Here is a 13807-nt window from a genome sequence, read left to right as displayed (position 1 = left end):
CCCGCAAACCCTACTGTCTCGCTAGTACGTCATCTTTTGACAGGTCCCCATACTTGCACTCCATAGAGTAGCGTGGATATTACCAATGTATCAAAGAGCCATATCTTAGTATGAGGCTCCTGAAATTGTACCTGTGAGCACATCCTCGCCAGCCCACCTAGTGCTATGTATCCTTAAGTCAGTCTAGTGTTTGTTACCTCTCTCATAGAGAAGGGGTGTGTTGAGAGAGAGAGAGAGAGAGAGAGAGAGAGAGAGAGAGAGAGAGAGAGAGAGAGAGCCACTTCCATGCCTCCGTGTGGACCTGCACGTTACCAGTCTACTGTGACATGCACTTGTTGCCTTGGTTGAGCATTGTGCAAGGGCAGGACTTATGTGAGCCAGCAACGAAAGACACAGAGAGAAAACCGTCCGTTGTTCCCTTGCCCTCACAGCTTGCTCGCCGTTCCGCTCCACTTAGTCTGTTCATCAGTGCTCCTGTGCAAGCTGCTAGATAGAGCTGGCAGTTGCAGTGCCAACCTCTTGCCACATATTGTTTTTGCACGCTATAGACAAAGATTCGGGATCTAGACCAGATTTTGAGCAGGGCGTTTGTATAGTGATGACACTCTGCTTTTCTTCTGCTGTGTACAGTGAAAGTGACTTGTTTCTGACCTAGGGCGTGTGTACAGACAAGGTGTTACTCACAGTTTGACCTTCAGATTTGAGCTCCAATCTAGTGCAAATCTGCAGTTATTACCTTAGATAGTACTTGTTAGGTTTGGTATTCTGCGCAACTCTCACAAAGGTTGGGCTTCTATTATGGCTAATATGCAGATGTCAAGTGGTATTGATGTGGCTTTTCTTGACCAGCATATTGGGCATGGGGATGAGAAAGAATTGGTTGAGTTGGATGGTGACTCTTTGGCTTAGGATTCTGGTCAGTTGGAAGGGGATAAGATGGGAAAACGCCGTAAGATGACGGTTGATGAACTGGTTCTGTGTGCTCCAGATTTGCCTCAGCAAGGTGTTCATGTTTCTTGCTCGCAGGTTGATGAGTCTTTTGAGTTCATGCTTGCCACTTCCAACAATCTTATGTTTGATTATGTTCATGCTAATGAGGGTAAAGCGAGCTCTTTATTGGAACGGGATCATGTGGTGGTTGTCATGGGAATTGACCTAGTTTTACAGCAGATTGCTGCCTTTCATGAGAGGGCAGCCATCCTTTATTTCACGGGTAGGACTCCTTTGATTGCTCAGATTTGCGCTTGGCTGTAGTTCATGCTTGTGAGTGATGATGTGCGTCATGATGATATTCTTGGGCAAGTGTAGGCTCCTCTTGTGGAAGAGATTTATGATGGGCCAAAGGTGTTTTTTGAGGTCCTTTTTTGTACTTCGGAGGTGCATGCTTGCATTATGCAAAGTATTTCTTTGTTTTTGGATGGTCAGCTAGTCCATATGGTCCCATGGAGGCCTATGGCTGAGTTTTAGGAGGTTCTTAGGCAGGCATGTCCAATTTGGGTGGAGGTAGTTAATTTTCTTGCACATCTTTGGAGTCTTTTTCCTTTGATTTTGAGATCCCTTGGGGAGGTGTTGGTGGAGCCCCGTTTGGCCTCCCGTAATAGGAACAGGGCTTGTATGCTTTGGGACATTGGGAAACCTCGGCCTACTAAAATTCGTTTTGAGGTCCTTGGGTTACAGACGTTGGTATTTGAGCTCAAATAGGGGACATTTCCTAGACAGTGCTTTTGATGTGGCCAATTGGGCCATTTTATTTTTGAATGTGATAGTAGCCTTGAGGTTTTGCAGCATTCTCTAGACCCTGACATGGATATTCAAGAGCGTGATCTCTAGCCTTTGACTCAGTAGCAAGATGTTGCTCCTCCTGTGCCTCTTGCCTTGCATGGACATGATAATGGAAATAAGGATGTTTCCCAGGTTCGTATTGAGCATGAGTCGCATTCAATTGGTCAGGATTTGCTTCTTCAGGATGATTCCTAGGTCACTGTGGTTAGACGCAATGCCCAATTGGAATCTTGTTCAACTTATGTTCACCTATCTTCTTAGCTTGTTACTTTTCAATGCAAAGGTAGGGGTTTTTACATGAAACCATAATCTTTGCATGTACCTGTAGTTGGTGTGGTTGATAAAAGTGCTTCTGTTTTTGCTTTGCACTTCGATGCTCGTGGGTGGCTTTTGCCCCCTCCGGATGTTTTCTGCTCTTAGCAACAATAGTTCCCTTCTCGTGCTTCAATTGCTAGATTGCAGAGGGCAGATCTTGTGGATGTGATTTGTAGTGAGATGGAGAGATTTCAGGTTGCTAAAGTTTCAGATATTAAAGGGAAAGCGGTGATTCAGTAGTTCTCTCTCTTTTTGTTTATCATGAAACTTGCTTTATGGAATGTTCAAGGGAAAGCGGTGATTTAGTAGTTCTCTCTCTTTTTGTTTATCATGAGACTTACTTTATGGAATGTTAAAGGCATTTCTTATGGCAGCAAGCAGTATCGATTGTGGAGAATTGTTTTTGCTGGTAATTGGGATATTTTTTTTACTGTGGAGTACAAACAACATGCTTTGACAAGTTCTTCTTACATATATAAGGATTATACAATATTTTTTAGTGGATAGGTTTATAAATCTGGAGTTATGTTGGCTATTCGATCTTCCTTCCAACTATCCTTGGTTTCTTAGGATGCTTGCGGAAGATTTCTGATGCTGGAAATCATATATGAGGGTGAGGTTTTGTGGCTGGTGGGCGTGTATATGTCTTCTATTGCTCAGGAACGCCGATAGCTTTGGGATGATTTGCACTGACTTTCCATGGCTCGTCAAAGCTTTATTATGGGTGATTTTAATGCATGTGTAATTGCAGATTAGGCGACTTCACCTCACTCGGTCATGGATGGTCTTGAGCATCAAGCTTGGGATGCACTGGCAATTGTCTCTTTGAAACAAGACGTGTGGTCTTGGATGCATCCTTCACAGTCTGGATATACTTATCGCTCTCTTTAGCATCCAGATACTTGGGCAGGACAGATCACTATCCCTTGGTTTTGGAATTGACTTATAGGCCGTTCATGCCTTTAATGCTCTGCTTGCTCGTTTGCCTTTGCGTTTCAATCCATCTTTTTTGATGCAAAATCAGTTTTTGGAATGTATCCAGCAATTAATTGCTTCTTTTAGCTTGAGGGTTCTATTTGGAGGTATGGAAGAATGGGATGTTTTTAGGGATAATGCACGTGCGTTGTCCTGACAATTGTTGAGAGTCATTTTGTGTGGCCACGTCAGCAGTGCCACGTGGCAACAATCAGAAGTCCGATTGCAGTTGGCTACATTTAATGCAGCGGACCTGATTATTTCAGGTTATTTTCAGGCTATTATTTTCAGCCTTTAAAAGGCTGAGTTTCCAGCAGTCTTGTCACATTGTATCTGACAGATTTCAGCCTGCTGACTGCGGAGAGTGCTCTCGGGGCTGAGAGAGATCGAGATCCTTGAGAGGGAGACATACGCAGATATTTTCTCTAGACCCGTGTATAATTCTGCATCCTTGTACATGTTGGGAATAAAGGGCCATCGTGCCTTTTATATGTGCACAGGTGTGAACGCACCCTTAGCACACTTGTACTTTCATATATATCTATCTAAAAACCTAAAGTGGTACACACTCCAATTGTACCCAAGAACATCTTGCATCTCTCGCTCTCACTCACTGCTGTTGCTCACGTGTTTTGCTCTTTACCTGACATTTCATCGTCGGACATTGCATCTCCGCAGCGCATCACTCACTTCAAACTGGTATTAGAGCTTCGGCTAAGGTGTTCGCGCTTCTCGCAGTCCGTGCAAAGCTTCGGTTAAGGTGTTCGTGCTTCTCGCAGTCCACAGGTCACGTTTTTCAGCCAGGCGACATTTCCCAGGTTGCGCGCAGGTCAGTCAGTCATTTTCTGGTCAGCTCGTCACTGTTCTTGGACAGTGTGCAGTCAGACGTGCAGTTCCAGGCAGCGTGCAGGTCAGGCGCAGGTCAGAAGTGACGTGTTTTGCACAGGCGCTGGTCACGCAGGTCACGCCAGGTCAGTTCGTGACTTTCCAGGCCACGTGCAGCTGGCGGCAGGTCAAAACGCTGGCGGCAGGTCAAAACGCAGCAGTCGTCACGTTACGGGACAGTTTTTCGTCAAATTTCTCTTGCAAAATTTTTTAATTTTCAAAGGTTTACTGCAAGCTGCCCCCTTTGCCCATTGACGGGAGTTCGCGCGTGTAAGCACAGTTCTGTGTTTTGGGCAGATTTGAGCCACAAATTTGGGGATTTGTCCGGATTTGACACGAGCAAGACACACAGTGAGATTCTGTCTCAGAAATTGCAGGAATTTGTGACATTTTGCCTCCGAAATTTGGGGCTTTTCATGTACATGTTAAAATTGGGCTGAAATTGACCCAATTTCTTGACATTGATGCACATTGGACCCCGTGCAATTTGGGGCTTTTGCTGTTTGAGCAAAATTTGTGCGCAAATTGGTCATTTTATGTACATGCGGGTTTAATTTCATGCAATTTGGACTCCCGACACTTGAAAAATTTGGGGGTTTTGCTGAAATTGCTTCATTTTGGCAAAATTGGTCTACTCTATGCATGTCAGAGACAGTGCAGATGTATGGTTGATGTTTGGAGCACAAAACTTTGGGGCTTTTGACTGTGCGGGTCAAATTTTATGCCCGTGGGTGCATGTACAGCAGAAATTGCAGCTAAAATTTGGGACTTCTCATGTAATGTGATGTATTTGTCCTTGGAACAGCTGTCATCAGTTGTGGAGTGCTGTAGCACAACATTTGGTGCTTCTGAAAATTGATTTGCAGATCTGAAATTTCTGCTTTTAACTGGTACTTATTGCTGGTTGGTACTTGTTTGTACCTTGGTCACTTGTTTGACAGTTTGGGCCTGCATTTGCTGAATTTGTGGTCATATTTTGGACTGAAAATCATGGCTGGCAGCAGCGATAGCAGCCATCTTATGCACATCAAGAAACTTGAGGGTGCACATAATTTTGCAGTGTGGCAAAAGCAATGCTACAATATCCAGTTGCAGAAGAAGCAGGCTAAGCCGATCAAGGCCAAAGGGGTAAAGCCCGCAGATGTGGAACAAGATGACTGGGATGAGTTGAACGAGCTTGCACACTCGACCATTGAGCTATCTGTCTCTGATGCTCTACTGTTTAATATAGAGGGTTTGGACACTGCCTATGCCATTTGGACTAGACTGGAGGAATTGTATGCTCAGAAGAGTGCAGCTAGTAAGGTGTATTGGCTAAAAAAGCTTATGGATTTGCGGATGAAAGAAGGAACTGCTATGTCAAATCATCTGAGTGAATTCAACTCAATTTTCAGCCAGCTGGTTGCTTTGAAGTTTGTCATTGATGACGAGTTTAAAGCTACCTTTCTGCTTTGCACTCTACCAGAGAGTTGGGATACATTCAGGACTGCCTTGAGTAACTCGAATGCTATGCTTATGTATTCTGACGTGGAAAGCTCTTTGCTTATGGAAGAGATGAATAGGCAAAATAATGCATCAAGTAAGTCGTCTAGTGCCTTGCATACCAGGGGCAGATCACAGCAGAAGGGAAAATCTGATGGCAAGGGTCGCAGCATGTCTCGCGACAAGAATGTGGAATGCCACCACTGTGGCAAGAAGGGTCACTTCAAACGTGACTGTTACAAGTGGAAGAAAGAGAAAGGGAAAGGCAAGAAGACAGAGGACAGCAAGGAAGAGAAGAAAGAGAGCCAGCCCAAGAAGAGCAGCGTCAAGATCGAAGAGGTGAATGTAGTCACTCAGGACAGTGACAGTGGGAACGATGTACTCTTCGTGTCTTCATGTTTTGATGCCCATGCATTGGTTGCCGATTCGGCTGATGACATGCATACCTGGATTTTAGATTCGGGTGCCTCCTTTCATGTCACCCCTTACAGAGATTGGTTTTCTGATTATACAGGCGGTCGACATGGTGTTGTCCATCTCGGGGACAACTCAGCATGTGATATTACAGGCATTGGCAGTGTGCAGCTTCAGTTTCAGCATGGTTCTGTCTTTACTCTTCAGAATGTTGGTCATGTACCTGAGCTCAAGAAGAGCTTAATCAGTACTGGGCAGCTAGATGATGATGGTTATCATACCACATTTGGCGATGGAAAATGGAAGATCAGTACAGGATCTAGAGTCATTGCCAGGGGTTCAAAGAGTGATACTCTGTATCCTCTTCATGTATCTAGTGTGCGTGACCATGTTGTCGCAGTAACCGAGCAGCCAAGTGTTTCTTTGTGGCATGGCCGGTTAGGACACATGAGTCAAACAGGAATGAAAGTTCTTTCTCGTTTGGGTTACTTGCCTTGTCTCCGTTATGCTGATTTTGAGCATTGTGATCATTGTGTCTATGGTAAGCATGCGCAGACATCTCATAAGAAATCTCTTTCTTTGAAATCTTCACCTCTAGAGTTAGTACATTCAGATGTATGTCAGATGCCAGGATTGTCTTTGGGGGGGAAGAAGTACTTTGTCACCTTTGTCGATGATGCTACACGGAAGGTATGGGTTTACCCCATTCGTAGCAAGGATGAAGTACTTGACAAGTTTAAAAACTTCTTGGCATTGGTTGAAAATCAGACTGATAAGACACTTAAGTGTCTTCGCTCTGACAATGGTGGGGAATATGTGTCCAAGGCCTTTTAGGCATTTTGTGACAGCAAAGGGATAAAAAGGGAGCTCACTGCCCCTCATAATCCACCCCAGAATGGAGTTGCAGAGCGTATGAACAGGACTATACAGGATAAAGTCCGTACTATGCTGTCTCATGCTGCATTACCCCATGGTTTTTGGGCAGAGGCTGTTATGACAGCCGTTCACTTGATCAATCGGTCACCAAATAGGTCTTTGGGGGGGGGGGAGTCCCTCAGGAAGCGTGGTCGGGCAAGCCACCTTCTTATGCTCATTTACGAGTGTTTGGCTGCGAGGCTTTTATGCACATTCGTAAGGAAGACCGTAGCAAACTTGAGCCAAAGTCCTGTAAATGCATATTCCTAGGATATGGTGACGAGGGTGAAATGGGGTATAGATTGTGGGATCCCGTGAAAAGGAAAACAGTGCGCAGCAATGATGTTATCTTCCGGGAAGATCGCATGCATAAACAGCCCGAAAAGATTGAGGAGGTTCGCAGGGTTGTATTCCGGAAAGAAGTACCTTTTGGACAGCAAAATGTGCCCGCTATACAGCAGCAAATACCTGCTGTAAATGAACCTGCGAATGCAGAAAATGATGCTGGAAATGATCAGCCAGCCATTGCCCATAATGATGAGCCACTAAATGTGCAGGAATAGCCAGGACAACAAGCTGTTAATGTTGATTTGCAGGCTGAAATGCCAGAACAGCAAGCTGTAAATGATAATATGCAGGCTGAACAGCCAGCAAACAATGATCATTGGGTTAGGAGATCGTCTAGGGCTACTAGACAGCCCGACAGATTCGTTCCTGGTGCAAATAATGTGGCTGATTATGTCATGATCACTGACTGTGGTGAGCCGTCATGCTTCAAGGAAGCAATGGACAGACAGGACAGCAAGAAATGGTATAAAGCCATGCTGTCAGAGATGGAATCTCTTGAGAAAAACGGCACTTGGGACTTGGTGCAGTTCCCTAAAGGGCAGAAAACGCTTCCATGCAAATGGGTTTATAAGATGAAGGTCACTTCTGGTTCCTCGCCAAAGTACAAAGCCAGATTGGTTGCTAAGGGGTACAAGCAGGAACATGGAGTTGATTTTGATGAGATCTTCTCTCCTGTAGTCAAAATGACTACATTGAGAACCGTTTTGGGCTTGGTTGCAGCTGAAGATATGGAGCTCATACAGATGGATGTAAAGACTGCATTTTTACATGGTGATCTGCATGAAGACATATATATGCAGCAGCCTGAAGGGTTTGTGGCTAAAGGCAAAGAGAAGATGGTATGTAAGCTCAAACGGAGTTTGTATGGGCTGAAGCAAGCACCAAGAGAATGGTATCATAAGTTTGATACATTTATGCAGTCTCAAGGTTTTCAAAGAAGTCAAGTGGATCACTGCTTGTACACCAAGAAGGCCGCAGATGGCAGCCTAATTATCTTGGTTCTGTATGTTGATGACATGCTGATTGCTGGCAGGGATACTCATGCCTTGGATTCGTTGAAGCAAAGTCTTCATGGCAGCTTTGACATGAAGGATCTTGGTGATGCAAATCACATTCTTGGCATGCGAATACTCAGAGATAGGTCCAAAGGATTACTCTTTCTATCTCAACAGGAGTATGTCTCTAAAATTTTGCAGCGTTTCAATATGGAGGGGGGGAAACCAATTGGTGTTCCATTGCCTCCATATGTGAAACTCAGTGCAGAGGACAGCCCTTTATTTGATGATGAGAAGGCTGAAATGGCCAAGATTCCATATGCTTCAGCTGTTGGCAGCTTGATGTATGCTATGGTTGCTACACGTCCTGACATTGCCTTTGCAGTGGGAGTGGTTAGCAGATATATGGCAAACCCTGGCAAAAAGCATTGGAAAGCAGTGAAAGGTATTATGAGATACCTCAAAGGCACAAGTGATTTGTGCATCTGCTTTGGAAAGCAGAAGGCATCTGTCGTTGGCTTTACGGATGCAGACTATGCTGGTCATGCGGACTGTAGAAAGTCCACTTCTGGGTATGTATTTACCTTCACAGGAGGAGCAGTCCCTTGGATCTCCAGGCTACAGAAGTGTGTTGCATTGTCTACTACAGAGGCAGAGTATGTGGCTGCTATTGAGGCATGCAAGGAGGCTTTATGGCTTTCACGTCTGGTGGGAGATCTTGGCATTACAGAGTTACCCGTTCTTCATTGTGATAGTCAGAGTGCTATCATGCTAGCACGGAATCCCGTCTTTTATGCAAAGACGAAGCACATACAGGTGAAGTATCACTTCATCAGAGATGTACTTGACAGCAAGAGCATTGAGCTTGTCAAAGTGCATACAGATGATAATCCTGCAGATCTTCACACGAAGGGTCTTCCAGCAGAGCGGTTTGCTCATTGCCACGACAGATGATGGGAGTTGGATAGATATATGTATTTCAGCTTTGTACATACTTAGACTTAGCTGATTCTTTTCTCCTCTTAAGGCACATTGCCTTTAGGTGGGAGGTTGTTGGGAATAAAGGGCCATCGTGCCTTTTATATGTGCACGGGTGTGAACGCACCCTTAGCACACTTGTACTTTCATATATATCTATCTAAAAACCTAAAGTGGTACACACTCCAATTGTACCCAAGAACATCTTGCATCTCTCGCTCTCACTCGCTGCTGTTGCTCACGTGTTTTACTCTTTACCTGACATTTCATCGCCGGACATTGCATCTCCGCAGCGCATCACTCACTTCAGTACAACATTCTTCACTGCAGATTTTTTGCGTTTCACTGTCTCTTTCTCTCTCTCTCTCTTCTCTCTCTGTTCACTCTTTGTCACGATCATTCGCTTCTGCATTGCTTTTCTCTGACATGGTATTAGAGCATTGAAGGACTGACCTAGGGTGGATCTATCTCGAGAAGAGTTTTCAGCACGACACAAGGCTGCATTTTTAGTGTTCAAGTGCAAGTGAGTGGGCTGTGCATCAGAACAAGGCTGAGGCGAGCATAGGCGTGCGAGAAAAGAGAAGATTTGCTGAAGCTGCTGCTGTTTTTTTGCTGTTAGAGAAGGAAGAAGGCTGTGTTTTTGGTCTTCAAGTGCAGATTTTACATTTTCATCACCTCCGGCGTGTGAAGAAGAAACAGGACGAGCAAACTTCAGCCCTAGTAGGCTGTATTTTCGCAGTCAGAGGGGGCTGCTTTTTGTGTTTTGTGCAGGCATTATAGGTGAAGATGTCTTCTGAGGCCGAGACAAAGTTTCAGGCGATCATGGGTTGGAAGGTGCCCGTCCTGCCGGCTCTTCCTTCAGATCAAAAGCTCGATGGTGAGAACTACCGCATCTGGTGGGCTATGATGCTTGCCATATTGGAGTCCTATTATTTGGCAGAGCTTGTTACGGAGGCTATCAATCGTCCTTCTTTGCGAGACGAGTCCAGACTCTCTTCCAGTGAGAAGGCAGAGTTGGCAAAGGCTCAGGCACATTGGGATAAACTCAATACTCACATTCGTTTGTTTTTATCTCTCATGTACTACAGTTGTTATCTCTCACATAGAGCATTTGATGGTGGCTAGGGAGATATGGCTGGAGTTGGATTAGATGTATAATCGGATGATTGTCATGAAGCATGTGCCTTTGGAAGTGGAAATGAGGACTATGAGTGTCAACAAGTCATCATCCACGCGGGAGCATATCAACAAGCTAAGGGAGTTTTAGATGCAGGTTCAAAACGCAGGGAAGGTGATCACTTCTAAAGACATTGCAATAACTCTCCTTTCATAGTTACCGCCTCGCTTTAGTGGTTTTTATTCCACCTTGATTGCTTCAAGGCGGTCTGAGACTCTTCGGTGGGAAGAGTTGGTTTGTATGGTCTTAGACCAAGAGAAGCAAGTGAAAGGAACCAATGCTTTGAAATTTGAAGCTTTGGTTGGTCAATCCTCTCAGAAGAAGGGAAAAGACCAAAAGAAGAAGAAGGAAGACAAATCTAAGGAGGACAAAGACAAGGAGTCTACCTGTCACATTTGTGGCAAAACAGGTCATTGGAAGAAGGATTGCCTTGACAAGGAGAAGAAGGAGAAGGAGAAGAAGGAGAAATCTTCAAAGGATTTCGGAGTGGTGGCTGCTCCCTCATCAGTTGCTTTTCTCCATTTGAAGGTGGTTGAGGATTCGACTATGCCGGCTTCTGATGATGCGTTGACCGCCCCATTTACTCGGGAGTGGATTGTTGATAGTGGTGCCTTTAGGCGCATGACTTCTTTTTCAGCAGGTGTTATTGATTTGTGGCCTTCTCATGGTCAGATCCTTATTGGAGATAGTTCGTCTATTCCTATTCCGGGAAGGGGCAACATGCATCTTATTCCAGATGGGCATGGTGGTTCCCATGCATCCGAGGTACATTATGTGCCATCTTTGGGGTATCATCCTCTCTCGGTGCACAAGATTTGTGCCCTTGGTATTTTGGTCGAGTTTGATGTGGATTCTTTTTGGATTCTTGATCGAGGATTGAGAGCAGTTCTTTCTTCAGGCTATGAGGAGAATGGAGTCTACAAGTTACCGTCTTCTTCTGCCTCGACTTCTCTTTTTCTTACCTCTCAAATACTTTGACATGCTCAGTTTGGTCACCTGAATTATGAATATCTTCGGAAGGCATCTAAGGACCAGTTTGTTCAGTTTGTTCAAGGTTTGCTAGATATTGTGGTGAATCAACAGTCTCGTGTATTCTGCATTTGTGGGAAGTAGACTCGTGATGTTGTTCCCAGCAAGGCTTCGAGATGGTCTTCAGCACCCTTGGAGCTTATTTCCAACAAATTTTGTGGACCGTTGAGGACGGGGTCCCTTCGAGGGAGTTTGTATTTCATGCTCATTGTAGATGATTACAACAGGATGGCATGGGCTTTTTTTTGAAGTTGAAGCTGGAGACTTTCTCCAACTTAGAGGATTGGTTGCTCTTTGAGGAGAACCAATTGGGGTGGAAGCTGAAGACCTTATGATTGGATAAGGGCGGAGAATTTTTTTCTAATGAGTTTGCTCGGTTTTGTGCAGATCATGGCATACACTAGGAGTTTGCCAATACAAACACCCCTTAGGAGAATGGCATTTTGGAGCCGAAGAATCGCAGTGTGATCGAGATGGCCCGTTATGGGAGCTTTCGCTTAACCGCCAAGACCCACGGACCGCTTATTGTTTCAAGCGTTCCAAGCGAGCTCTAATGGCTATCTCTCACCTAGCCGACGCACCGTCGATCCTACGAATGCAGTGAACTTACCTTGATGCTCGATCGAGTACCCTCCTCTCTCTTGCACTTCGGTAGCTCCACGATTCTAGATGCTAGCTCAAGCATCCTCAAGCCTCCTCCATCTCCAAGCTCCATCCTCCATAGCCGTGCGTGCAAGAGAAGAGAAGAGAAGTAGAGGAGAGGAGATGGTGAAGAGCTTCACCCTCTTGATCCCTCACTCTCACACACACTCACTCCCTCACACTCTCACACTCCCTCTCTCAAGAGCATACACAAGCAAGAAGGAGAGAAGAAGAGAGGAAGAAGAAGACTAGTTTTGCCATACACCAAAGAATGAGCTCTTAATTCACTTTTCAACCTTATATACAAAACCCTACTTCCCTTTGGGGCGGTCATCCCCTTTTCCCTTTTTTACATGGCCGGTTATAGCGTAGGCCTTGTTTTCCATTGTCCTTTTATCTTCCTCGTTTTCTTTTTATCGCCCTTCCACATTTACAAATTGCACGGGTGAGAGCCCGGCACTCTTTTACAAGATTTTAGGGTGCGCTTTTTTATTAAAAAAGGCACATTTCCCTTTTTGTGTTTGCCTTGGGCTTTTAAGGTTGTCCTTGCGCTTTTGGCCTTTTCTCCTTTCTTTCTTCAGTTCCGTCTTTGCCCTGTATCTTTTCCACTTTCTTTTGCTTTCTTCGTGTTGGGGTTAACATTACCTCCCTCCTAGACGAGTGCCAGTCCCATGGCACTCATTGTCGTAGGTAGCAGGTGTAGCATGCACCGAAGACTTGGGGGACAAGGACGCGTGGAGCGTGTACTGGTGACCGGTACACGTGGGGGTTTGTTGGGGATGCTGCCTAGGACGATTCTTTCCGGGCTTGTCGGATGTTGAGGGGGCAATTAACGTTGGGGGTTGATGAAGAACGAATGCTACTTTCGTTGTGGTCGTCAACACCTGCAATTGAAAACCTCTCAGGTGGTCTCTCCCTAAGGGTAGTGCTAGTCTTCTGTATTGTGCACAAGACATATTTTATTAGTTTGGGAGACAGGTCGAACTCTAAGCAAGCTGAGAGTATTGTCCTACACTTGAGGACCCAAACTGTGAATATAGTTCAGTATAGGCATTATGCAAGTGCGGTGCTTGTGCATACTTAGATATTACTTAGTTAGAAGATTGGTCGGCGTGGGGCCTTGTGGAGCAAGGAGCTATGTTGGTGAAAAAATTGTATTAATGAGAAGATGGAGTACACTTTTGAAGATTGCTTGGAGACGTCGTTATGGGGTTCCCATTGTCGTCGAAGTTTGCTTTTTTTTTTTGTGTGGCCATGATGAGGCGTGTACATGGAGGCAACGGTATAAGGCATAATGGGAGTTCTACTCCTCATCATCCGAATAGTGGGTAAGGGTGTGTGGGGGGCGGGGGGCCTTGTTAAGGAATTTTCAACTTAGCAAGTAGTCCTTAATGTGGAGGCAGGTTTTGAGGGTAGTGTTAGAGAGAACGGGGTGGTTGCACTGGGTGAATTTGCTGTCATTCATGTCTTCCAGCAGTGCACCACAGAAGGATAGCAAAAGAGCAACACGCATCATGAGGCGAGTCATGGTGGTGCTGTCTATGGCATTGGGGTTAAAATAGAGGGGTGGAAGGTGGCGTTCTTGGGGTGCGGGTTCCTGGTGTATTAGGATCCTAATTAACCTAAGATAGTTACAGGTGGTGATGAATGCTGGGTCGGGGCAAGAGGTGAATTCGTTAAGGAATTTATCTATAGAGCTGTACAAGTCGGGAAGGGTGAAGAGGAGAGCGTTCCTATGGGAAGTGGTATTGGCATTATAAATGATGGGAAAGTCGAACCTGCCGTGGATGGACGGGTTGAAGTCCACTCCTACCCTTCAAGGATACGGCATAAAGATGGGGTCGTTCCTCTCTGAAGGGAGGGTGTTGCA

General features: G+C 45.2%; 1 protein-coding gene across 1 annotated transcript in view; it reads left to right on the top strand.

Annotated features, from left to right (window-relative positions):
• LOC148041451 (ketose-bisphosphate aldolase class-II family protein) overlaps nt 1-13807 on the top strand; it is a 241123-nt gene that overhangs the window by 83108 nt on the left and 144208 nt on the right. The gene's annotated exons all lie outside the window — the stretch shown is intronic.

This window comes from Lygodium microphyllum, chromosome 1, assembly GCF_053477565.2.
Source record: "Lygodium microphyllum isolate KBCC chromosome 1, Lygodium_microphyllum_v1.1.10, whole genome shotgun sequence".
Classification (NCBI taxonomy): domain Eukaryota; kingdom Viridiplantae; phylum Streptophyta; class Polypodiopsida; order Schizaeales; family Lygodiaceae; genus Lygodium; species Lygodium microphyllum.
Note: the sequence above shows the minus strand (reverse complement) of the source record. Positions and strands in the feature narration are given on the sequence as shown.